Source organism: Eurosta solidaginis, chromosome 2 (assembly GCF_040869045.1).
Source record: "Eurosta solidaginis isolate ZX-2024a chromosome 2, ASM4086904v1, whole genome shotgun sequence".
In the NCBI taxonomy this organism is placed as follows: Eukaryota; Metazoa; Arthropoda; class Insecta; order Diptera; family Tephritidae; genus Eurosta; species Eurosta solidaginis.
This window is the reverse complement of record NC_090320.1, coordinates 236,571,497-236,599,115: the sequence shown is the minus strand read 5'-3', so window position 1 is coordinate 236,599,115 and position 27,619 is coordinate 236,571,497. Positions and strand designations below refer to the sequence as shown.

At 35.9% G+C, this 27,619-nt stretch overlaps 1 pseudogene; it reads right to left on the bottom strand.

The window, feature by feature from the left end:
- Nucleotides 1-27,619, bottom strand: part of LOC137240713 (protein spaetzle 3-like) — a 154,313-nt pseudogene that overhangs the window by 114,298 nt on the left and 12,396 nt on the right.

The window sequence follows — 27,619 nt, the reverse complement described above, 5'->3', positions numbered from 1 at the left end:
ACACCGAAGTATTTCATGGTGGATACGAAGACTGGCCATCCTTTAGAGATATGTTCACGGCAGTCTATAAAAACCACCCTAAATTATCACCCGCTCAAAAATTATACCACCTACGCCTGAAAACAAAAGGACAACCTGGGCTTATTGTAAAACAATACCCACTGAGCGATAATAATTTCGAGCTTGCCTGGGAAGCGCTCAGATCTAGGTACGAGAACAAAAGGATACTCGTCGACAACCAACTGAAGACGCTGTTCAACCTACCCACAATATTCGCAGAAAGCGGAGAACAAATACAGAAGATGCAGACAACAATCAACAACTGCATGTCAACCCTTAACACCCAAGGAATCCCGACAACGGACTGGGACCCAATCCTCGTTTACCTCTGCTCATCCAAGCTGCCAAGTGAAAGCCTTTCACTATGGGAACAATCCCTCAGCTCCCGAAAAGAACTCCCACTTTGGGAGGATATGAATAAATTTTTGACCAGCAGATACGAGGTAGTAGAGAGAATAAGTACCTATCGACCAGGCAAGGCGAAACCCCAATTTTCGAGTTTTAGGCCACGAACGGTGAATCAAAACTCGACCCAATCTAACAATAATAGAACCCATGCATATCACACGGAGTTCAATAAAACGGCTTCGTGTAGATTATGCAATCAATACCACGCAGTCAAATCTTGCGTTAGGTTTAGAAATTTATCGGTATCAGACCGAATCAAATTTGTGAGAGAAAATAGTTATTGCGAAAACTGTTTGTCTACGTCACACCCCAAGAACGAATGTAAAAGTAGTTTCACGTGCGTTTATTGCCAAAAGCGTCATCATTCGCTACTGCATTTGCAGCCCAAACCCCAACAATCACAACCAAACCCCAGAGCTCAAAATGCCCAAGCCGGCACCCCTAGGAGAACGGACGACGAGCGAGCCTCAACATCGAAAGCCGCCGCAAGAGCCACCTCCTCCCAACAGTCTCAAGACAAAAACCCGGTTTCTTCACTCTTCTCGAGTAATCATGGAACCACCCTACTACCCACAGCAATAGTATCAGTATACTTTGCTGGCGAATTTCATAAAATTCGTGCCCTAATAGACCAAGGTTCACAAAAAACCTTTGTATCATCCCGCATACAAAAGGTTCTTGGTCCACCCACAAAAGAGTCTCTCCACCAGATATCTGGAATGGGTGGAACGGTTGTGAAAAATGCCAATAAAGTCTGCCAGATAACATTCTGTTCAGCAGACTTAACCCAAATGATAGACGCACAAGCAATAATTTTGCCAAAACTAACGAAGTTCTTGCCCACAGTCAGAGTTTCAAGCATCGATCTCGAAGAACTGTCCCATTTACCGTTAGCCGATCCGCAGTATTCGATACCATCAAAAATCGATGTGGTAATCGGCAGCGATATCACCCCGCAAATCCTCACCGAAGGGCTCCTACGAAATGTGAGTGGAACATTACTTGCCCAAAACACAATATTCGGATGGATATTAAGCGGCCCTGTAGCTGAAAAGGTATCAACCTTCAGCACTCATGTCACGGAATGCACCGATGACCCCATCAATCAACTTTTGAGACAATTTTGGGAACAGGAAGAAGTTCACAAAACCCAACAACGATCAGCAGATGATGAATACTGCGAAGCACTCTACCGGACAACCACAATTCGTGAGGAAGATGGACGCTACAGAGTCAAACTACCCTTCAAATCGGAATTTCCAGCCAATCTGGCACTCGGTCATTCACGACCCGCGGCACAACAGCAGTATATCAGCATCGAACGAACCGTCGAAAGAAAACCCGAATTAAGAGACAAATATTTTGAAGTCCTTAATGAATATTTAACCATGGATCACATGGAACCCGCCTCCCAACAAGAGATAATTAGAGATGGTAAATATTTATCATTTTATCTACCCCATCATGCTGTCATAAAACCCGACAGCAAAACCACAAAAGTGCGAGTCGTCTTCAACGCATCAAAAATGTCGCATTCTGGCAACTCGTTGAACGACGTGCTTCATACAGGCCCCACTCTACAAAATGACTTAATGCTCGTCATACTTAAATGGCGACTTTATAAGTTTGTTTTTAATGGCGATATTGAGAAAATGTATCGCCAAATACTCATCCACGAAGAAGATAAAGATTTTCACCGAATCGTTTTTCGAAAACACCCAACTCTGCCGAAAGAAGATTTTCGACTAAAAACAGTTACCTTTGGTGTAAATTGCGCGCCATATTTGGCGATTCGAACCCTACACCAACTCGCCCACGACTGTCAAGACGAATATCCGCTCGCTAAAAATATTTTATTGAATGAAACTTATGTTGACGATATTTTGTCCGGCGGTCATGATATACAGTCCACTTTGAACTCTATGACTCAAGTTATCGAAGCTTTAAAATCGGCAGGGTTCCCTTTGAGGAAAATGTCGGCAAATCACCATGAAATTTTAAAACCCGTTCCGGACCCTGATTTGCTAGACGTCGACTTCCTTAAATTCCATGATTCGAGTTCCACAAAAACCCTTGGAATTCAGTGGAACGCGCTAACCGACACCTTCACCTACACGTATGATCCACCATCAGCAGAAAACACGACTACAAAAAGGCAGATTTTATCAGCAGTTGCAAAACTGTTTGACCCCGCAGGATGGCTTTCACCAATAATGATTCTTGCAAAAATGTTGCTGCAACAACTCTGGATGGAAGGAACGGATTGGGACGAAGACGTGAAGCCCGGAGCTCTCCAAAAATGGACCTCAATTTATGAAAATTTACCTCATATCAGAGACATTAAAATCCCTAGGTGGGTACAGTATTCCCCCGATAAACTAATCCAGCTGCATGGATTCTCAGATGCTTCAGAAAAAGCATTTTGTGCCTGTATATATTTACGAGTACAAACCCATGAAAATAGTTTTTCATCCCATTTGCTAGCTGCTAAAAGCAAAGTAGCACCCCTCCAAACCGTGAGTCTTCCACGGTTGGAACTCTGTGGAGCAGTTTTACTCTCCAAGTTAGTGAAACAGCTGCGAAGTGAGCTGAATCTACCCCAACACGAACTCATTCTCTGGTGCGATTCTGCCATCGTACTGGCCTGGTTAGAAAAACCACCCCATACCTGGAAAACGTATGTCGCCAACAGAACCTCTGAAATTCGGACAACGCCACTTGGAGGCACGTTTCTAGTAAGGATAACCCAGCGGATTTGGGCACTCGAGGCTGCAAGCCTCAGGATTTAGTCCAATGTCCATTATGGTGGGAAGGACCTAATTGGCTTATCAATCCATCAACTTCGTGGCCAAAGGATATTTCTCACCACCCAACTCCACCCGAACAACGACATGTGGACGTATTCCACACCCTGCAGGAAGAAAATATAGACATACTCGACCGGTTTTCGTCGTTTTCTCGAGCGCTTAGAGTCGTGGCCTATATGTTGCGGTTTATCAAGAAAGCAAGGAAACTGAAAGTTCCAGCCACGCTCAACCTCACCCACGCCGAAGTGAATGATGCCAAAATCAAAATCATCATTCAAACTCAACGGAATCATTACGGAGACACGATAGAGCTGCTTCAAACGTTGGGACCCTTACCCAAAAAGAACACCCTTCTGACATTAAACCCCATGCTAGATGACTCAGGAATCATGCGAGTTTCTGGAAGATTAGCATATGCCACCTATAGCTTTAATGAGCGGCACCCAATTATCATACCCGAAAACTCTCGATTTTGTTCTCTTCTGTTAGACTTCCTCCATTCGAACTTGCTGCACGCCGACAAACAGCTGATGATCCGAATGGTACAGCAACAGTACTACATTCCACGTTTGAAGCAAAAGGTCAAAAAGCTCGTCTTCCACTGCAAAACCTGCACCATCTATAAACAGCAGATGAAAACGCAGATAATGGCAGCCTTGCCACTCGAGAGGTCAACGTATTCCCTACCCTTTCATACAACAGGAGTCGACTTTGCTGGACCATTTATGGTAAAAACTTCTCCCCTTCGCCGAGCTTCGTATGTCAAAGCTTACGTTTGTGTGTTCGTCTGTTTTTCCACAAAGGCTGTTCATTTAGAAGTGTGCTCTGATCTCACCACGAATGCCTTCAACGCAGCCTTTGCCCGCCCCCTCCGTCTGGCAACACCCGGCCAGTGCGGCCAAGCGCAAGCAGTGCAGCTCAGCTGTGGCTTGCCAGCCACCACGGCTCTCACTCTCATTGTTTTTAGTTTACCTTAAAGTACCCACGCAAACGCATCATCGTGCCAGCAACGTTCGCCTTTTTATTTTTTTTACCGCCCGCCCGCCGTCGCGCAAATATCCAGTACTTTCATTTAATATATTTCTAAACTTTGTAATTTCCGTTTGCTATATTGGTTTCAAAGTGAAAATAATAAATACGTTAACTACATTTTAAATCCCCTTTATTATTATAAAGTGCACAGTGCTGTGTTAGTGCTAAAAGTTTTTAGACAACGGGTTTCTGTTTTGGCGGCGCTCATTAAATATGAAGCTAAATCCTAATATTCTTTGCGTTGTGTACGGAGTGATCCACTTAAATGCGTTATTTCTGGATAAGGAAGTAGTTAGAGGGTTTTGTGAATGTTTTGTTGCTTGGGATCTGTCACTTAATACAAGATACATAAGAAGCAAATTAAGCAGATATTATGATAAAAACGTTTCTCCTTTAGACAACAGTTCAGCAAGTTGTGTACGTTTCCAAAGTTAAAAAAAAAAAACATTTCAATAATAATAATTTATTTGAAAATCGCGTTAATTAAAACGTACTTTTTTTTTGGACAGTAGAGAGAAGAGCGTTTTACTAACTTAGCCCTGGTTTTTCGGTACAAGTTCAACTGAAAAAAAAAATAAATGTAAGGCGCGATAACCTCCGAAGAGATCTAAGGCCGAGCTTCTCTTCCAATTTGCGTCGTGCTCCTCTTGATTTTCCCTACAAATTGGCCGGACGGGACCTACATGTTTTATGCCGACTCCGAACGGCATCTGCAAAGCAGATGAGTTTTCACTGAGAGCTTTTCATGGCAGAAATACACCCGGAGTGCTTGCCAAACACTGCCGAGGGGCGACCCCGCTTAGAAAAATTTTCTTCTAATTGAAAAATCTTATTTCTAAAATTTTGATGTTGCTTTGCCCGGGAATTGAACCCAGGGCATACGGTGTGATAGGCGGAGCACGCTACCCATCACACCACGGTGGCCGCCAGTTTGTCAGTTAAACTACGTTTAAATTTATTCTGCAATTTGTCAGTCTATTTTAACAGAAGTTTGAGCTAAGCTTAAGCGGCCGATATGGCAGGGTTAAATTCTAGTTAACCTATCGGTCACTTGCGTTCGTTCGCAATGGCGTCGAATATACCCAACAGACATTTGGGCATTAGTGCTCATGTTGATACTCAGGCATACTTCTAAAAGCTTCAAAGTTATTTTGAAACAGTGGCTCAACTCGAGAATCTTAGCATTCTAAAAAAAAGGGAATTATTTATAAAGCAAAAAATGCTATTTCTTAAGTTTAAAAAAAGATAGTTCCCAACTTGTACTCAAGTATGTTTCTCTAACTGGAGTCAAATGTAAGATTCCAATACTACAGTATTTTCATGAATATAAAATTAAACATGTACAATTTATTTTCAATTAATAACGCTTCTTTACTGCTATCTCCAAGGTGTTTATTTCTCACAATAAACAGAAGTTTGCTTTGATGGTACCACCTTGGAGAAAATTTGTTTTCAACTCACCTCAACTCGATATAAAATGTAGGATAGAAATTGGAGCAATGTGTTGGATATTCATCTGGGAGCTGTACATTTCCCAACATCTCTCAAAGGTTAATTTGAACATGATGTTGGAGATCAACTCGACGAATATACATTTTACGAAATTTCTCAAAGGTTGGATAGTGATTGGGGAAGGGTGTTGGATATCAACTTGATAACTATCTGGTTTAAGAATAATTAGAGAATGATGTTGGATATCAACTCCGGAACTAGATATATATATCCTTCAGGATGGAGAAATCTTTTTTCCATGTTTGTTGGGTAAACAAAATCCAGCTGTTGCCGTATCTAAAATTATCTAGATAATAAAAAACCAGTGTTGTCATACAAAAAAGGCTACCCCAAAAGCGGCCTTAAGCTGAGACTGAAAAACTGCTCAGTAGTTTAACTGCAGTTTAAATTTGCCCAGAATTTAAGCAAACCTGGTTTAAGCTTAGCTTAACTAACTACTGAAAACCCGGGCCTTCGACTTATAGAAATTTAGATATCAACAATCTAACTCAAATAAGGCTTCACGTTAATTGAGTTGAAATATCAGATTTTGTCGTTGATGGATTTTGTGTAGGTAAATTTTGTATAGATATATGTATGTACTTACCTAAAAATATGCCTACATCGTACGTAATTATTTATTACTAAGAATATTTCTGTATTTAAGAACTTCAGCAAGGTCTACCTACAATTAAAATCGAATGGGTATGCCTTTACCAAAAATAGAAAATCAACTATTTAATCAAACGAAGTTGTCTGACAGTTGCTAATATCTCTATCTGCACGACCGTCTGTCAGTTAGGTAGTTAAGTAAGTTATCTTTTGGGTCGAAGTACTTTTGTTTAATTATTTACATCTTTTTCAATTGCTTTTCATTATTTTTATTCTACCTTCTTCTGTAATTTATAGTTTAACAAACATTGAAGTTCATTACGGATTTTCGGAAATTTCGTGTAATTTTCTTATACCTGTCACGAAAATGAAATGGTATATTAAGTTTGTCGCGTATCTCAAAACTGTGAGTCCTTAAAGGAGAAGAGATAGACCCACCAATAAGCATACCGTTCTTTCTGTTTGAACGCAAACTAGTTTCTCCAGTTTTGAGATGTCTTGATGATATTTTGTCAGTGTGTAAATTTTTTTGTCGGATTAGACATTTGTCGGAATCAACTGTATCGGACCACGATATTATAGTAGGGATTTTTTGTAGCCGAGTTGAAAAAAGCAAGTCTTATCCATAAAGTGTTTCAGGGTATTTCACAGTCGTCGGTCTTCTTAGAGCAGTTCACCGTACCTAGTTTTTTATTTTTCTAACTCAAGTACAAAATATTGTGCGAAAAATTATCTTTTTACTTCCTTTATGAAACGGACCTAATCAGGTTTGTCAGTGAATTTAAGAACCGTGTAGCTTTAGTCTTGTTACTTAGTACATAATAATGGCAACATGTGGAAAAACAACGGTCGGGCATCGGTCGAGTTAACTAAAAATTGCGCTACAGACATGAAACTTTGAACGAAACTTAGAATTCTATAAAAATATAATACTAAGGGCCAAAAAATTTAGTAGATAGGTGTAGCGAACGAGATATTTAGTGATCCTCATTGAGCTAGGAACCTGCAACCCTACACTTAGATGAGGATACCGTGACTATTAACCAAAAAGAAAACAAAAATTCCGCTAGGTGGTGCACGTAGGGGGGAGATAATTGAAAAGTTCACACAAGTTTAGAAATTTTGAGATCGGTTTTTAAGTGATTTCGGGGTGTGCTAGAAACCTGGCACCATCACAATGCAACAAAAAGAGAAAAATTTCCACTAGATGGTGTTAAGATCCAGATATTAAGGAAAATGATACGGTTCGGATGAGATCTTGTGATATTTGAGATGATTCCTGTTGATTCAATTTCCTCACACCTAGCTGAGATACCGATGGCAATGCATTAAATGAGGGGGAAAAATTCGATAGTTACTCAAACCAGGTGAACAATGACTTAAACTCCAGCTAGATTAGAAGTCTTTTCTGATAAGGTGATTGTTGCTGTTGTTAAAACTTCAAAAATTTCAAGAACCGTTGCGTTTTGAACCATTTGTATAAGGGAAGTGTTTTCATTTTTTATGTCTTCTTTTTGGATTTAAGGTTAGTTCGTTTTTGTATCTTTTATTGGTATTATTTGTTTTGCGATGTTATTGTAATCTCAGGTGTTTACGTCTTTACATATGTACATACACTTTTTGCGTGTGCGCAATGTTGTAATATGCGGTAAATTTCTGTATTACCTTTTACTCTACGCTCTTAAAAACAATTAACCTCCTAAACTATTTTAGTACTTTTTGTTTCAACATTCGCAAAAAACGTGAAGTGTTTTCATAGACTCATCATTAAGTTAATGAAGTGTTTTTGTTCATCTTTTCTTTTGTTTATTTGTTGTTGATAAAACAGATGTATATATATATATATGTTTTTGTTGTTGTTCACCCGGCAAATATTTTAAGTTCTGTTAGGGCCGGTTTTGCAGTAGTAAGCTTAAACTAGATTTGTTTAAACTCTAGTCAAATTTAAACCCCAGTTGAACTACATGGCAGTTCTAGCCACCATCCAGTGACATTTCTAGCTCCTTATCACGCTCTATTATCACGGGAATGCTCTGGATCATTAGGACACTTGAGAAGCAGAGGTCGTGATATTTTTGTGCACATCAGTTGTGATAGGTAAATTTCGCCGTTGTGTTTAACTTCAACACCGACATCTATTTTTGAAAAAAATAGGTTTACTAAAGGCAGTGTCCATACTAAGGACAAGAAATTAACAAATTATCTGGCTCACAAATTGAACCAGACTTATATCTGGATTTATTTGACTCAAATCGCTGCTGTTGCATTTACATGCAAATTGTTGATCTGGCGCCGGATCAAAACAACGGGATGATGGCTATTGGTATTTTCCCTGCAAAAATTGTTGGATTACGTGTTCCATTTTCTTCTTGTTGGAGTACTCTAAAAATACTCCTTTGCAATCTGTTTGCGGACCACCATCAGCCGATCATTGCTCGTTTTTTAACTACAGTGATCACGACACGATGACGATCGAACAGAGTTGCCAAAAGTAAAATATTGCATACAAATAACTGATAATAAAATTTTACTTTGGCAACTCGGATAAAATGCAACAGCGCACTGGTTTTATGCATACATACTATAGTATAGAGAATTATTAGTTTCTTTATTCATGCAAATGGTAAATAACATAAGAATATTCGTAGTATAAAATATAAAGGTTCTATTGCCCCTCTTCATTTACTTTCATTTTAAATTAAATTCACTCCGATAATTCTTTCCGACAACACAATTCCTCTTTAGTACTTTGGCAAATGATCCTCTGTGGGTGCTCCATGGAGTACTACAGTGAAAGTACTTTGGAAAGTACTCTCACGTATGTACTCTATGGAATACATATGGGATCACGTACTCCTCTCCTAGGACATCGCAATGTTAATTGGAGCACATTTTTTGTATGAATACAGATTAGATTTGGAGCAGTCCTATACTCCCAAAGGAGTATTCCTTACATTATTTATAGAGTACTCACTTTTTTGAAGGGTTATTATCTAGATAATCTTTAGATACGGCAACAGCTGGATTTTGTTTACACAATATTCATGGAAAAAATATTTTTCCACCTTTAGAGAACTATATGACTAGTACTGGAGTTGCTATTCAACATTAATCTCTAACTATTCTTATATGTATCTGCTAGTTCTCAAGTTGATATACAACATCATTCTCCAATCACTATCCAACCTTTGATAAATTTTGGAATCTTATATTTGAGTCCAATAAGAGAACCATACTTGAGTACAAGTTGGGAACTATATATTTTTCAACTTAAGTAACAGCATTTTTTCCTTTATAAAAAGTCCCTTTTTTGCTAAGAACGCTATGAGTCTCAATCTGAGCTCTAATGGTACTCCAGCTGAAATGTTTGTTGGGTATAATCGATGCCATTGCGAACGAACGCGAATAACTGATGGGTTAACTACGGTTTAACCCTGCCAGATTGGCTCCCTAAGATCAACTTAGACTTTGGTTAAAGTAGAATGAAAAACTGCAGAATAAGTTTAAGCGTAGTGTAACGTACACGCTGAGTTGAACTTGTACTGAAAAACCTGGCCTTAATTTGGCTTCGTCAATATGTTTTTCTTCTTATTATTTTTATGTATAGAAGTATTTCATACTGTTTTATATATTCGTAATTGTGCTCAACATCCAAAGCAGTCAGAAATCCTTAATACTGTCACGAGTTTTATTCATCATTGGCATCTCATAAAGGTCTATAAATCTACGGCATAAATTCTCTCCTCAGGCGGAGTGCAGAGTAGTAGAGAATTCCAAGTGCTTGCATCCCGACCCCTTTTAAAAAATAGAATAGTTCATATTCACACATTATCGACATTGTTTTGAAGCATTGACATATCAATATTTGTAAAGGAAGGTGTAAGACAAACCAAGTGACAGCGTAAACGTATTTAACAAGCCAACACTTTTTGTTGTTTTACCATAGCTTAAATTGTTTTTTGTATTGATCACACAATCATTTCGGCTTCTCACTGAGATTTATTTTAAAGAAGTTGAATTGTCTCTTTCCATATTAACAAATATTTAGTGAATAAAAATATGCCAAAGAATTTTTTAATATGTAACACTATTACATAAGATGCTGCCACATTTTACAAATATGGACCGAACCAAAGTCTATCTTCATAATCAAACGAGGACGTGTTTCGCGAACTAAGCCAAATGACTTCCCTCCTATCATATTCTTGTAAAGCGAATACCAGTTAGTTGTAATGAAGTTAAACTGAATGCTGTCCTGGCCTGAATATAATTTGGCAATGCCAGCATTCTGGAACCCTTCCCATATGAACTTCTTGAAATCGAGCTCTCCATTAGATTTTGAAATCTCCAATAGAACATTCATAACCAAAATAGAAAGATAATAATAATAATGCCTAAATTCATTAGTTTCGTGAAATTTTAATGGTTTGTTTAATGTAATACTATAAACTATTACTCATATGTGTTTGTAGAGCTTTAGTACATTTTTGAAAGCGGAATTTAATTATTTCCGTTTTTCATCTCCTTCTAAAAACAACGGTGTGTGCGGAGTGTCACATATTCAAACAAGTAAGGAAGGCTAAGTTCGGATTTAACCGAACATTGTATACGCAGCTGAGAGCTTTGGAGACAAAATAAGAGAAAATCACCATTTAGCAAAATGAACCTAGGGTAACCCTGGAATGTGTTTGTATGACATGGGTTTCAAATGGAAGGTACCAAAGAGTATTTTAAAAGGGAGTGGGCCATATTTCTATAGGTGACGCCATTTCAGGATATCGCCATAAAGGTGCACCAGGGGTGACTCTAGAATGTGTTTGTATGATATGGGTATCAAACGAAAGGTGTTAATGAGTGTTTTAGAAGGGAGTGGGCCTTAGTTCTATAGATGGATACCTTTTCGAGATATCGCCATAAGGGTGGACTAGGGGTGACTCTAGAATATGTTTGTACGATATGGGTATCAAATGAAAGGTGTTAATGAGTATTTTAAAAGGGCGTGGGGCTTAGTTCTATAGGTGGACGCCTTTTCGAGATATCGGCATGAATGCTGACCAGGGGTGACTCTATAATGTGGTTGTACGATATGGGTATAAAATTAACGGTATTAATAAGGGTTTTAAAAGGGAGTGTTGTAGTTGTATATGAGAAGGCGTTTTCGAGATATTGACCAAAATGTGGACCAGGGTGACCCAGAACGTCATCTGTCGTGTACCGCTAATTTATTTATATATGTAATACCACGAACAGTATTCCTGCCAATATTCCAAGGGCTTCTGATTTCGCCCTGCAGAACTTTTCCATTTTCTTCTACTTAATATGGTAGGTGTCACGCCCATTTTACAAAGTTTTTTCTAAAGTTATATTTGGTGTCAATAAACCAATCCAATTACCATGTTTCATCTCTTTTTACATATTTGGTATAGAATTATGGCATTTTTTTTCATTTTTCGTAATTTTCGATATCGAAAAAGCGGGCGTGGTCATAGTCAGATTTCGGCAATTTTTTATACCAATATAAAGTGAGCTGAGATAAGCACGCGAACTAAGTTTAGTAAAGATATATCGATTTTTGCTCAAATTATCGTGTTAATGGCCGAGCGGAAGGACAGACGGTCGACTTTGTATAAAAACTGGGCGTGGCTTCAACCGATTTTACCCATTTTCACAGAAAACAGCTATCGTCTTATAATCTAAGCCACTACAAACTTTCACAAGGATTGGTAAATTTTTGTTCGACTTATGGCATTAAAAGTATCCTAGACAAATTAAATGAAAAAGGGCGGAGCCACGCCTATTTTGAAAATTTCTTTTAGTTTTGTATTTTATTGCACCATATCATTACTGGAGTCGAATGTTGACATACTTTACTTATATATTGTAAAGATAATAAATTTTTTGTTAAAATTTGACTTAAAAAAATTTTTTTTTAAAGTGGGCGTGGTCGTTCTCCGATTTTGCTAATTTTTATTAAGCATACATTTAGTAATAGGAGTAACGTTCCTGCCAAATTTCATCATGATACCTTCAACGACTGCCAAATTACAGCTTGAAAACTTCTAAATTACCTTCTTTTAAAAGTGGGCGGTGCCACGCCCTTTGTTCAAATTTTACTAATTTTCTATTCTGCGTCATAAGTTCAACTCACCTACCAAGTTTCATCTCTTTGTCCGTATTTGGTAATGAATTATCGCACTTTTTCGATTTTTCGAAATTTTCGATATCGAAAAAGTGGGCGTGGTTATAGTCCGATATCGATCGTTTAAAATAGCAATCTGAGGTAAGTGCCCGTGGACCTACATACCAAATTTCATCAAGAAACATCAAAATTTACTCAAGTTATCGTGTTAACGGACGGACGGACATGGCTCAATCAAATTTTTTTCGACACTGATGATTTTGATATATGGAAGTTTATATCTATCTCGATTCCTTTATACCTGTACAACCAACCGTTATCCAATCAAAGTTAATATACTCTGTGACCTATACTCAACTGAGTATAATCATTAAACCTATCGTAACAAAATTCGGCAGAGAGGTTCCATTTACTATTAGGAATGCTTTGAAGAAAAATTAACGAAATTGGTTAAGGACCACGCCCGCTTTTATACAAAAGATTTTTAAAAGGGTCGTGGAAGGATAAAATAAGCTGTGTGGATTTATAACAATAAATACGAAAAACTTCAAATTTAAAAAAATGGGCGTGACACCGACCCTTTTATGACTAAGAATTTTCTATGTTTTGGGAGCCATAACTGGAAAAAAAATTAACGGATCGTAATAAGATTGGGTGCGGCAAATATGTCTAGTAAAAAAGGACGGGATCGGTTAAAGACCACGCCCACTTTTATATATAAAGGATGTTTAAAAGGGTCGTAGACTAGAAAAATAAGCTACATATTAGCGAAAAATAGTTTTGTATGAATGATATTTCACTTACCAAGTTTTATTGTAAAAGGAAAACGGGAGACATTTTCGTTTTTAATGGGCGGTGCCTCTCATCTATTCCGATCAAACATTACACAACATTTCTAAAAGAAAAAGTTATTTATATGAAATGAGCTTTACAGAAACTCACGCTCAGTATATAGTGTTCCGTTACACCCGAACTAAGGTATCCTTACATGTTTTTTTATGAATTTTATATGGTAAACATCTTACTCGTTTTCAGTGAGAGATCTATTAGGAACACTGACAGGCCTAACTTTGGCTCTCACGTAATTAAGACAATCTTAATCTCAATCACCATCTCTCTTTAGCCCTACCATACTCACACTTCGACTAATTTGTTCGAATGCTTTGTGATACATATGCTAGGAAAGATTTCATTTGCATGTTAGATGTCATACGCCCTATATAGATCGAAATGATTTTTATTCCATTACCATATATGGGCGCGTTCCAGTGGATGTTTTTAATTTCGGTCAAGAATAGCATTTACTTTATACACTCAGCTATGCGTTCCATATAATTTTACGGCTAACTACAACATATTATTTTCAGCTACTATTTGCATGAAATTAATTTTAGTGCAGTGAAGCTATTTCCCAACAAACAATAAAAAAAATATTTCCAAGCTTTTGGTAATATACAGTTCTCAAATTGAAATTTTAAGTAATTTATAACTAGTTCTCAAATTTATACCCAGTACAATTCCTCACTTGATAGCCCACATTTGATAGCAGATGAGATGAAGCAGGAAATTGACATTTTCTTTAATGTGGCACCGCCATAGCCAACAGCTGTTTATTGTACACAAATAAATAAGTAATTGATATAATTTATTTTTTAGAAAATACTGCAGTATTGAAATCTTAAAATTTAGTCCAAATATAGAATCACACTTGAGTACAAGTTGAGAACCATCTTTTTCTCAACTTGAGTAATAGGACGTGTTTGCTATATCAAAGTGCCCTCTTTGTTGAGATGTTTTGATTCTCAAGTTTACCCACTTTTAGCAAACAGCGGAGAAGTATGCTTGCTATCAATTTGAGCTCTAATTTGACTCAAGCCCAAATGTTTATTGGCTTACTTTAATATTCATATCTACAAATGCCGAAAATGGAAGGTGCGTCTTATATATAGTAGCATACACTTTGAATATATTTTCTGGTGCTTAAATATAACTGCAAATTTAAATCTTTGCAAACTCATAAAACTAATTGAAATTTATGATGAATTCAAAGTTGCAAACTTAACTTACTAATACTTTTTTTTATTGCGATACAGTTATGAATTTACATTAGATATGGATGCGGAATACCGTACGTAGCGGGCTCCACGGGACTGGTTAGAACAGGCTTTAGCAGGAAAGCTGTTAGCTATACTTTTACCATAAAACAATCATTCAAGTTCAAAATGATTGAATTTTTATTTACTTAATTTGCAGTTAACCATTTAAATGGTTATGGCCGTCCAACAGGGCGCGCTAGTCGCTTCATCGCTCAGCCAACTAGTCCTTCCAGCGGAGTAGGGACCGCCCTCTTACTCTGCTTCCATAGGCAGGTTCCGATAAAAATACTTTCTTAGCTGGAGCGTCATCTTTCATTCGCATAACATGGCTCAGACGCTGTGTTTTAATTCGCTGGACAATATCGATGTCTGATGATGTTGGGATGAGTAAATTCGTGTAAAATATGAAATTTAGTGTTGTACTCGAGCTCAATAAAATCTTTCGTTGCATGCACATCTCTATTCTGTACTAGTTACTCAAGTAAGAAAAACATACATATTTGGATATTGCTATTAAATAGATTTATACTTCATTTGTTGTTTTTGTTTTAACGTGATTTTGTTTTGTAAATTTTTTTTGTATGCAATCAAAGTTCAACTATTTAATCTATTATGCTTCCCTAATCGACACAGATATCTTTCGCATGCGAGATTCGTGTGCAGCTTTGTCTATTTTTAATTAATGCTAATAAGTAAATATTAAAAAATACTATCAATGCAAAACAACATAAGAACGAATAGTAGTTTTTCGTCATAAATGCTTTCAATTGTATTAACCAATTGCGTTTACGCTAGAACGATGACCGGTTGATAAGTGAATTAAATAATATTTGCGTTCCTATGAAACCTGTTACCGATGCCGATGCAAATTGTACATGCAAATGCAGCAACAGCGCTGTGAACCTAATATCTATCTCGATCAATTTGGGATCAACCCATTTTTTTTTTAAATCTGAAAACAAATTATTAAGGCCATACAAATTACATATTAATTTTATAATATTGTGACGAATTTTAGCACCGCTAAGGGATACTATCATCTCTAAGCCAATACTAAGCAGTGACATGTATGCACATCAACAAGTCAATCATTATATCTATACATATGTCCATACAAGCAACGGAGAGCAACGCACAAACACGTGCATATATCTGAGATACTCCCAAAAGTAGGAAATTATTTGTGCAAGTATGACTCACACTCTGGAGATAGAGGCGCCTAGAAATGTGCCAACGAGGAAACCAAACAGTATAAAAGAGGCAACAGTTGAGCCACGACCAATCAGTTTGATTTAAGCAAGCTATCAGTGAAGTACTTTAATTAAGGCCACTTTGCATTATTGAATAATGGAGTTATTTCTTCAGCAGTGATTCGAACGTTAGTAGAAGGTTGCAAATAAGAGGAATTTCAGTAAATTCGTTACAATATTCATTTTAAATCATAATAGAAAAAACTATACATTTTTTATTTGGAAAATATAAGAACCATAACATAATGTGCAATTGCTTTTTGTACAAAGTTTTTCCAATAAACCAAAATATTAATTGAATAATAATTATTTTTTACTGGTGTTAAAGTCATTAATTCTTAAAAATCTTAAATAAAATTGAACACACCATTAAACACACAAACATATATCATTAATGTATATAAATAAAAGCGGTTCCGAAGAAGATATTTCTTATTGGAAACTGGTGACTTTTTTTAACTGGTTCATTATGGCCCATTGTGTACAAAACTCTTTGGGAAACAGGGTCTCCATATACTGACCCTGATTCAGAGGTCTGGTTCACGGATGGATCGAAGTTTGATGACGGTAAAACGAGAGCTGGTATATATGGGCCAACTTCAAGAAAGTACTACTAATGAGATGCTACCCCTCCATTTTTTAGCCAAAAATTCATGCAATAGAAGTTTGCTTTGAAGAATGTCTACGGAGAAGTTTATCCTCGAGGAGTATAATCATTAAGTCAGACAGCCTTGCATGCCTTGCAATACTTAATTATTTCTAAGCCATTGGATGAATATATTGGAGCGCTAATTGATCTGGAAACCGAAAGCAGAGCTTTTTTGGATGGATTCCCGGGCATCAGGTACATGAAGGTAAATAACAAGCAGACTACCTAGCCAAGCAGGGTGCAGCCTTCTGTATCGCTCGTCTCTTTTCGGTAAGTTGAGATTTCTCAAGGCTACAGTTTGGTGATTTTGGGATAACTCCAGCTGAGGATATTGTTATGGGTATTATGTCGACATCTCCTTAATTTCATGTGCCAGACTTTGACATTTTCTGAGCTTCTCCGCACATCACTCTTGTAGGTTGTGTGTGTTTGTTTTATTTTATATTATTTCATTTTATTTTTTTATTTTTTTTTATTTATATTATTTTTTTATTGTATTTTGTTTTGTTTTATTTAATTTTATTGATCTTATTTTTTATATTTTATTTTTTTACATATTTTATTTTGATTTATTTAATTTATTTATTATATTTTATTTTACTTTTTTATTTTTTTTGTTCTTTTATTTTTTTAATTTTATTTTATTTTGTTATATTTTATAGCATTTTTTAATTTTTTTATTATTATTATTTTTTTTTTATTTAATTTATTGTATTTTACTTGTGTATTTAATTTTATTTTGTTTTATTTTATTTTAGTTTATTCTATTTTATTTTATTTTAATTTATTTTATTTTATATTATTTTTGTTTTGTTTAATTTTATTAACTAGCAATGTAGTACACACTATATTTGCTGACTCTCCCGATACACTTCCAACAAAACAACTATGTACACGCTGGTTGTACATTTACTCGAGAGATCAAATCTGATTTCTTTTGCGTGGGGTCTGCTGGTTTTCTCAACACAACAACATCAAATACACGTAGTGTCAGTAGTGTGTGTGTCAATAGTCTCATATATTAAAAACCTGTTTGGCATATGTTTAAGTGTGATTTTTAAATTAATATTTAAATACTATATTTAAATTTTTGAAATTTGTTTAAATGTGCTGCACTGCTCCTTGAGAAAATCTATCGACACATACACAATTGTTTATACCTTAGGATTATAGTTTGGCCTTTAGAACTTGCCTATTTATATAATAGCCAATAAACAAATCTCCTTCAAACCACTGCTTAATTCGTCAGCCTTCTTAATATCGTAGTATTAGGTGCCGAACCTAAAAATACAGAGAAGCATAAATTACCGGTTTTAAAAAGTTAAGAAAAGACTCTTAAGCGGCAATCAATTTGAAATAGTTCACAGACTCTACAAACATTAACCATATACTTGAGAAAATAAAAAATAAAATGCTAAGCCACTTTGGCGGTACAGGTTTAATTAAAAACACAAAAATATGTATGTATGTATGTGGGACTATATAAAATTTATCATACAGATTGATTTACATATTTTATTATACACTGAAAGAAAAAGACTGGTAAAATCAACCGAAATACGGGTCAATTCAACCGAAATTTCTGTCAATTTTTATCCATCGCACCAAGATGTTGAATGAACTGCGCACAAATCGTTGATTCGTAATTGACCATTTTAGTAGTCAAATGAACAAAAAAGTTGTTGCGACAGCTTTGCACTAAAGTACCTATGTTGCGGCATTTGCAAGGCAGATGAGTTTTCACTTAGAACTTTTCATGGCAGAAATACACTCGGATTGCTTGCCGAACAGTGCCGAGGGCCGACCCCGCCTAGGAAAATTTTCTTCTAATTGAAAAACCCTATTTTTAAAATTTGTATGTTGCTTTGCCCGGGGTGTGAACCCAGGGTATTCGGTGTGATAGGCGGAGCACGCTACCATCACACCACGGAGGCCGCCATATACATACGTAAATATGGGCATACATGTAGTACACAGCATCCATAAGTACAAAGTAGAGAGCGCAGTGAGCGTAAAATTCTCTTTGAAATTTGCTCATGTATTGGTTGTTGATCGCTGTTAAATGACCAGTGAGATCAGTTGCGTTAACAAAAAAATCAGTTAGATTGATAAGGAATCTGTCACTTTTACAGAATTTTGTTAACATAGGAGCGACAATTTATCTTCTGTTGAAATGACTAAAGTAATTTGTTCGCTTGACAAAGAACTCGGTCGAATCTCCGTTAAGTCAAGAACAATAGAACCGATTAGTTGATTTTACTAGCACCATTTCTTTCAGTGTAGTAACCCCATAAATAATGTAATATGAACGTGCTTAACAAATAGAGTAAGCGGTTGTCATATTACAAACGAAATAAATATCATATGTTAATTTGGAAAAAAAATTAATATTTTCTACCGTCATAAACATTTATTTATTTGATTAACTAGAAGCGAGGTAATTTAATGCAGTCAAAAACCAATCGATTCCATAGAAAAAACAACTTATCAAATAGGCATCTACAAGATCATTAAGGGCAAATACAGGCAAAGGTCAAAGAGATCTTGATTACGTCAGAGACAAAAGCAAGATTAACAACAGCTGTCGGTACAATATAAAGAATGCAATAAACAAATCGAGTCAATTTAATCAAAAGAAAAATATTATTAAAACGCATCATCACCAGCCACAATAACAATCATAGGCACAGCATTAACATCACCACCAATGAACCAGAGGTTGATGATATCTGCCACACACACACACACACACACACAACTGTAGAAGGTTAAAGGCCTAAAAACGTAAATGGCAAGGTCGTTTGCGGTAAACTAAATAACAAGCTGTCACAAGTGTGTTCATGTGTGTGTATATTAATAAGTGTTTTAAGAAACTTTAATTTAGAGCAAATTCGTTTCGTTGAACCTAAAGACTAAGAATAAGAACAACAAAATAATTACATAAATAATATAAATGTTTGACAAAAATATGCAAAGATATTTTGTTTTTGGGAATTTAATATGTGTTTAAAAGAATTAACTAAAATTCATCAAAATAGTTGCTTAACACGAATATACATATCTATCTCGCATACATGTTTTAGGGTGTTTCATTTTACCAAACACAAAACTTTAGGGTGCGCACGGCTTTGCTTAGTCAGCATTTTGATGGAAAATAATTTTCCACCATTTATCCAAATAAAACGTTGAATTTTAGTAGTTTTTTTATAATGAGAAATGTTCAAAGTAATTTTTAGGAACAACAAAATCTATAAGTTTTAATCGCACCAGCTGGTCTGCCCTAATGTCATACTGCTTAAGTTTCTTTCATATATTGAAAATATTGCTTTCAAAAGATTTTTCGATGCATCTAAACAGTAGGCCTATTCAGTTTTGCAGCAAGAACTTATTTTTCGCATGGAAAATGCTGCAGTTATCGGCAGCCCGAATTTACGGATTTCGGGTTAATTTCCGGAATCATTTTTGAATTACTAAGGAAATGTGTTGTTTTTGGGAACTGTTTGCGGAATCTTTCTATATGGATATCTAGATCAATTTGGTACCATTGCCCCAGTTATATTCCGAGTTGCAGGCTTGGCAAATCGCGAAGTTTTCTGCTGGAAAAACAATACAATACGACGCCAATTTGAATGACATAGAAGCTGGGCATGATACTGATAGAACTGGTGTCGCTTTCTTTTAATATTTATTTTTATTCTAGAGGAGTTGAATAAAAAAGAATCAACAACTAAAAACAAATATTTTTTCCTTAAAAGAAGTAAGGACGGGACTGTCTTCGGCTGTGCCGCAGACTTCATGAATTTCATGAATGGGGCTGAACAATGGATGTTATCCCATTCGTAATATCCAAATAACGCGCTGTATAAGATAAGAAATATATGGTGAACAGATGTACATACCTAAACGATTTTAAGACAAATATAAAAAAATGGCAAGAAACCCCTTATCTGAACGATCCGTTGTATGAGATATATATTATATATAGCTCCAATCGAAATGATTTTTTCATGAAATCTTCTATGATATATTAGAATATATATAACCAGGTTTTTATATTGGAAATTAAGGGAGAAATGGCCAAAAATCTTTCTATCTTAAAGATCGGCTGAATGGGATATAACTATATATAGCTCGGATCAAAGTGATTTTTTCAAGATATCTTCTATGATATATTATAATATATATCACCGAGTTTCACGATTATACTTTCTAAATTGCGGCAGGAATGACTAAAATCGTCTTATCTGAGCGATCGGTTGTATGGGAGATATATGTTATAGTGGTCAAATCCTACCGGATCCGACAAATGTCTAATATAATACAAAAGTACATCCGTGTACCAAGTTTCATTGAGATATCTCAAAATTTGGGAGACTAGTTTGCGTTCAAATAGACAGACGGACGGACGGACAGACGGACATGGCTATATCAACTCAGTTCGTCGCCCTGATCAATTCGGTATACTTAATGGTGAGTCTGTCTTCTATATTTCTCAACGTTACAAACATCGGACCAAAGTTAATATACCATTTCATGTTCATGAAAGGTATAAAAAGTGATCGAGGGTCTATATTAGTTTTCGTCTTAATTGATAGCAAAAAATTTGCTGATTTGAATCATTAAGTAGTTCGCATGGCAAACATGGAAGTGTTAAACTCGGATCAACATTAATGGCTTGTAAACTTGGCCCAAGTGTAGTACTCGAGGGTTTTAAATGAAGTTTATTCCAAAATGTTTCGATCAAATGCAAATGGATTACGAAAATTCTATGAAAGATACATCTATAAACATCTGTCGGAAAATAATATAAAAATAAAGATCACTTTTTTGAAATATTTATTTTTTAATAACAGATCCTACAGACGCTGTTCCGCCCTAACTTTGGTTTATCTGCTTAACTTTTAAGAAGTTTTTACCTCTTACTCTCGCCCTTCCTCTATTCCACTCTTCCTTATCCTTTTATTGACTCCTCCCTCTGCCTTTCTCTTTCTTTGCTTCTTTTTCTCCCTCTCCGTCTTTTAACTCACTTCTTTTAGCGAAATTGGAAGATAACCACGCCCACTTTTTCGATATCGAAAATGTAGAAAATTTTAAAAAATTAGATAGTTAAAAAACGAATACCACTAAGCTAATGAAATTTGGTAGGTGGATTGGTTTTATGACGCAAAACACAAATTCCCAAAAATTTTGGAATATGGGCGTGGCACCACCCAAATTATGAAGAAGAAATTTTGCAAGTTAAACCAGCCGTCAATCAAAAGCCGCTTAAGATATTACATTGAAATTTTGGCAGAAATTCTTTGCCAAATTATATAGACTGAGTAAAGATAATCAAAATCGGTTAAAGACTACGCCCACTTTCCTAAAGGTCTTACCTTAACAAAGTTTGCAATAACTCTGTGGCATTTAACTACATTTGGCTGATATTCTACCTCAGATGTAGTGTGGTTGAATAAGAACAAAACTTAAAAAAATTTTGGAAATGGGCGTGAAACGCCCCTTTTCCTGTTACTCTTTCCAAAATACTTTTAATGCCATAAGTCGAACGAAAATCTCCCAATCCGAACGAAATTTGGCATAAACATTTTTTTCATAGCTACAACTGTTTGCTCCCAAATGAGCATAATCGCCTGAAAGTCACTCCTACTTTTTTACAATACCTCTGAAAATGTGTATGTAAAATTCGAAAAGCTATATTTCGCTAACGAATATTAAGATATCAAAACAAAATTCACTTACATAAATGGTTTAAATATTTGTTGTTAGCGGACCGCCCAATATGAGGTAAACACTTTATGTTGTTTCTAGAGAACGATTGCTTCCAAATTTAAAGAGAAATTGTATTTAGAAATTTTAAGCGTACTATTGTGAAATTAGAGTATACTCATGCACAGCTGGGTATGTAATGTTCGGTTTTACTTACTTGTTATCTATATCTTCTTCTATAAATCTTATAAAATAAAGTCCCTAAATGCCATGTACGCACATAATTTCACACAGAATGCTCCGATTTTAAAACGGGTTTTTGCATTTTAAAGTTTAGCTACGTGAGATAGTACAGTTAATATAATTTGAAGGTATATATATTATACGGGCTAGGCAAATTGCCAAAATGTAGTAAAAAATCATATAATTTTTGTTTACACAGTTATAACTCATAAACGGATGGATGGATTTAAAAAATTCTGCTTTTCTGTAAAACTTTGAAATTACCTTCGTTCTGCATAAAAAAAATACTTTCTTATATCAGCCAAATTGTCTAAACAAAAGTAAGAGTTTTACCAAAAAATGCGCGTGCGTGGTTGTTCGGTGTCAACTGTGCGCGCAAATTGCTTTTGGGTGAGGCGGCACATAGCATTCGCTGCGTTATTTAACTTCGGGAGTATATTTATATGTATGAATGTATATATGTATTTTCATATCATATCAGCGTGATATATGTATGTACATACATATTTATGCGTTGCTGCCAAGTTAATGCAACATAAATTGTTAAGAATGCAAAAATCTCTTGAAAAATATTCTTTCGTTAAAAATATTGAATATTTCCTTAAAATTCTTAAACAAAAGTTTTATTTTTTGGTATTTTTGCATGCATATGCTAATATTTGTGCACTGAGGAAATTTAATTCTTCAATACATTCTTTATGCTAAGGTAATCCTGGGATGTGTTTGTACAATATGGCTATCAAATGGAAGCTGTTTATGAGTACTTTGATAAGGGGAACTTTTCGTACCCCTGGGTGACTAGGGTCTCGAGATATAGGCCAACACGTGGACCCGATATCCTAGAATTTGTGTAATATGGAAATCAAATGAAAAGTGATAAATACTGATAAATATGTATGCGAAGCCGAAATAAAGACATGAACTAATAATACCCATACCTATTTACATACCTACTATTCGATTTGCCTGAAATTTGGTATATAAATTTGTCTATATTGGTATTTACGATCCTTTTTTCCGAGAAGTAGACCAGAGATGGACTGGGACTGTGACTCGGGTTGGGACTGGGACTCGGAATGGGACTGGAACAAAATAGATACCACCCTCTTGGACTGGCAATAAGGGATGAAGAAGAATGAGAAGAACTTGAGATAAGAGAAAAGAGGGAAGGAGAAGGAGACTGAGAGAGAGATAGAGTGAGACGAAGATAGAGATAGATGAAGCGAAAAAACGGAGGGAGGAGTGAATAAAAGGATTAAGAAAAAGTGAAGACGGGCAGGGCAGAGTTGGACGGAAAAAGCTTATTAAAATATATGCAGATACACCAAATTTAGGGCAGAACAATGTTTGCCGGCTCTGCTAGTATTATACAAAAATAACAGGTATCAATTTCTTTTGGCTATTCCTTTAAGTCGATTGAATTCGAAAGCAAATTGCGATTAAAATCATCTTAAATGTTTAAAGAAACAAACTAAGCGAAAGCTTGCATTTCAACAAATATCTATCTTGATACAAATCTATATACATATATGCAAATATGTTTGCAAATACAAATACTATAAGCAATAAATAAGTAAAGAAATAAAAAATTAAACACAAAAAATATATAAAATAAAAGGAAAATAAAAAAAATATTTAACACTTCCTTTATATAAATGGACAAAAATCAGCAAAAAATGTATCCGTGTATAAAGACACATTCTTGCAATCAAGAATATTATCAATGTATAGTCAATTCATTGCGCTCCACCTTTATATTATTATTTCTCATAAATATTTTTACAAATTCTATGCCAAAATTTTAAAAACAAAGTTCAGCGAGAGTATGTCTTTGTATAAGTACATATTTTTTGCTGATTTTTGTCTATTTAAGTAAAGAAAGTGCTTGAACATTTTTTTAATTTCTTTTTATTTTCTACTTTTTAGTTCGAAGTGGGGAAAAACTTATTTTATTGAGTCAGAAGCTACTTGAAAATTGCTCATATATGTCAAGCTTGGATTGTTAAAAGTGAGTACGTGGCTTGCTTACTCTAATTATTTCGATCCGTGCGCTACCTAAAGGAACTTTTTCCATTTGTTTCTTTGTCAAGGTGTTTTAAATTATCTGTGAAGTTTCACGTTTGTAGCTAAATGAGAAATTACTTAAAAATCTGTATGACTTTTAAGCGGGAATTACCCTTATTGCTTCAAATCTACGAAAACATTTATTTGAAGCAATTTTTAATTTTATAATTCATTTAATAATTTGGGAAAAATTTAAACAACGTGACATCAGCACAGACGAGGCGATAGCTGTTTCGATTATATTTTGTAAATCTCTTCAAAGCCTTTTCTCCTGGGAGTGGGATTTGAACCCGCACTCTTACGATGGTTGAAGTGTTACAAACGCATTCACCCATGTCGTGCTTTAGTTGTTGTAAATCTTATCCCAATTGCCTTCTTTGCATATTTTCTTTAATCACACTACATACTTCGTATGGTATCATGTGGTAAATTTATGCGTTGGTAAGGCGGTTTCAAAGAAACTTGGTGTGGTTGCTTTTTGTTCTATTTATAGAACTACAACGAATTAACCAATATTTGGTATTTGTATGAGTTTAAAGCGGGGATTACCCTTATTGCTTCAAATGTATGAAAACATTTATTTCAAGCAATTTTAATTTTATAATTTATTTAATAATTTGGGAAAAGTTTAAACAACGTGACATCAGGACGGACAAGGCGGCAGCTGTTTCGCTTATACCTTGTAAATCTCTTCAAAGCCTTTTCTCCTGGGAGTGGGATTTGAACCCGCACTCCTACGATGGTTGCAGTGTTACAAACGCATTCAGCCACGTCATGCCTTAGTTGTAAAATTTTTCCCAATTGCCTTCTTTGCATATTTATTGAAGAGATTTACAAGATATAATCGAAACAGCTGTCACTGCGGACAATAATTCAACCAACCAAATATAAAGGAAATATTAGTAATAAAAAATTATTCATAACAACAATATCAGCATCTGCTTTTTGCGGCATTTTGCGATTCGTTGAAAGTTTTTTCCAATCTACATTTAAGATTTTTAAGTTTATTTTTGAATAAATGTGCTGGCGCCCCACTTTATTACTTGTTAAACAACTTTACTTCCGACATTTTAAGCAAATTTATGCAAATTTATTTACTTAATACATAATATTTATCTCAGCCGGTTAAGCGGCAAAATTTAACATGCCTACATTTGATTCTAACTCATTTTCGAAATGTTGACCCTAGCAGATTTTTAATTAATTCAAAATATTAAATGAAGCAAACGTTGATCCCAAATTAGTTAATTTAATGAAGCGAGCATGATAACATCGATATTTTATAGTCCGCAGAAAAAAATTTAAGCGAATTTGACATATTTATATCTGACCTAGTATTAGGTAATAAATGGTTGGCAAATATTTACTATGAGTGCTATATAGAAAAAAACGATTGAGCCAGTGGCATGCCTAAGTGGTCCCCTAAAGCCAAATGGGCGATCATAGACGGTATTAACTACATTAAATTACATCCAGCCATAATCATATGCATCGGCTGCATGTTAAATTGCTGGAAGATCACCTCAAAACCGGGATTGTATATTGCTGTTGTTGTTGTTGTAGCGACAAGGACACTCCCCGAAGGCCTTGGGGAATGTTATCGATGTTGATGGTCCTTTGCCGGATGCACATCCGGTACGTTCCTGTAACAAGCACCATTAAGGTACTAGCCCGACCATCTCCGGGACGATTTGGCATGACCACATGAAAACTCAAAGGGATCCCGCCTTCCACTCCCTAGATCCATGAGGAACATGGGGTCGCCTGAGCCCCGGATATTAGAGAAATAGTATTCGCCACATGTAGGTGAGGATGACGATTTGGTTGGAATAAATTGCGCTGGCAACCCCTTGAAAGGGCTGCGCTAAGAAGCCCCTTGAATCAGTGTGGTACTTTAGTCGCCTCTTACGACACGCGTACCTACCTCGGGTACTTTCGAATCCCTTTAACCCGCTGAGGGTTAGCTTACGAAGTAAGCTAGTTCCCTTCCTATCCAAAAATGTCCATAACGACCTTGAGACGGTTGGTCAGTAGCAAGTCCGCTGTTTCAATCTCATATTCCTAGTTTTTCTTCAGGAGAAAACAAAGCGGTGGTCGCAACGAGCTGTCCACCCCTTTTCCATTTCGGAGCCTTTACTGGCCATCTCATCTGCAAATTCATCCCCTTCAAATTCGCTGTGCCCACGGATGCAGTAAAGTGAGACATCGAGTTATCTTATGAATGACAGCGAGGCTCGAAACCTCCGTACGCCAACTGAATTTATAACATTGGACTTTAATGCGTTTATGCGTATCTGAGACCGTACTCTCCTGGAAAATTATGGCTGCTGCCCATTTGGTATAAAGGTCCTCCTTCTTCCTTGAAGACACTATATGAGTCAGAAAGTCGGTACGATTACTTTATTCGCAGATGCTTTAAGTTAATTCCAGTGCTTTTTCTTCGAATATCGTCGCGTTTAACCCTTCTTTAAGTGCGCTGTTCACTGCCACTGACGCTCTCGGGCATGCCAGCCCTTGCACCTTCCCAAACCTATGGTTATTGCCCTTTTTCTAGCACCTTTCGCCAGAGAACAGTTCCATACGTTAATGTCGGTCGAATGACTGTGTTGTATATGCAGTTCCAAATTCCTAGTGAAAACTCTTTTTCAGGCGTGCTGCCAGTGCTTTCATGGGTCTCACCTCAGCTTTGCTTTTCCAGCTTAAGCTTTTAAAGTACGACCTATATCGGAGTTTTTCTCAATCTCAATCAATCTCTATCTTAGTTTTTGAAAGAAATTCTAAGGTGAAGGGAATTTTGAACCAATTCTGAGTAAGGCTGCCTTTGAAAAACTTCTGCGTTATATAATCAACGTAATAAATTGGTTACCTCAAAACATTTGAAGTCTTCAAAAAGTAGAGATGTGGTGGATACAATAAGATATGTATACATAAAAAATTATTAGCGAATATTTTCACAAGAAGAAATTGTAACTTGTTGGTTAATTGTTGAGCTCAAGGCCGCAAAGATAAATAAAACACCATATATTGTATTATAATTTATGTAAATGGTCCATATTTCGGTT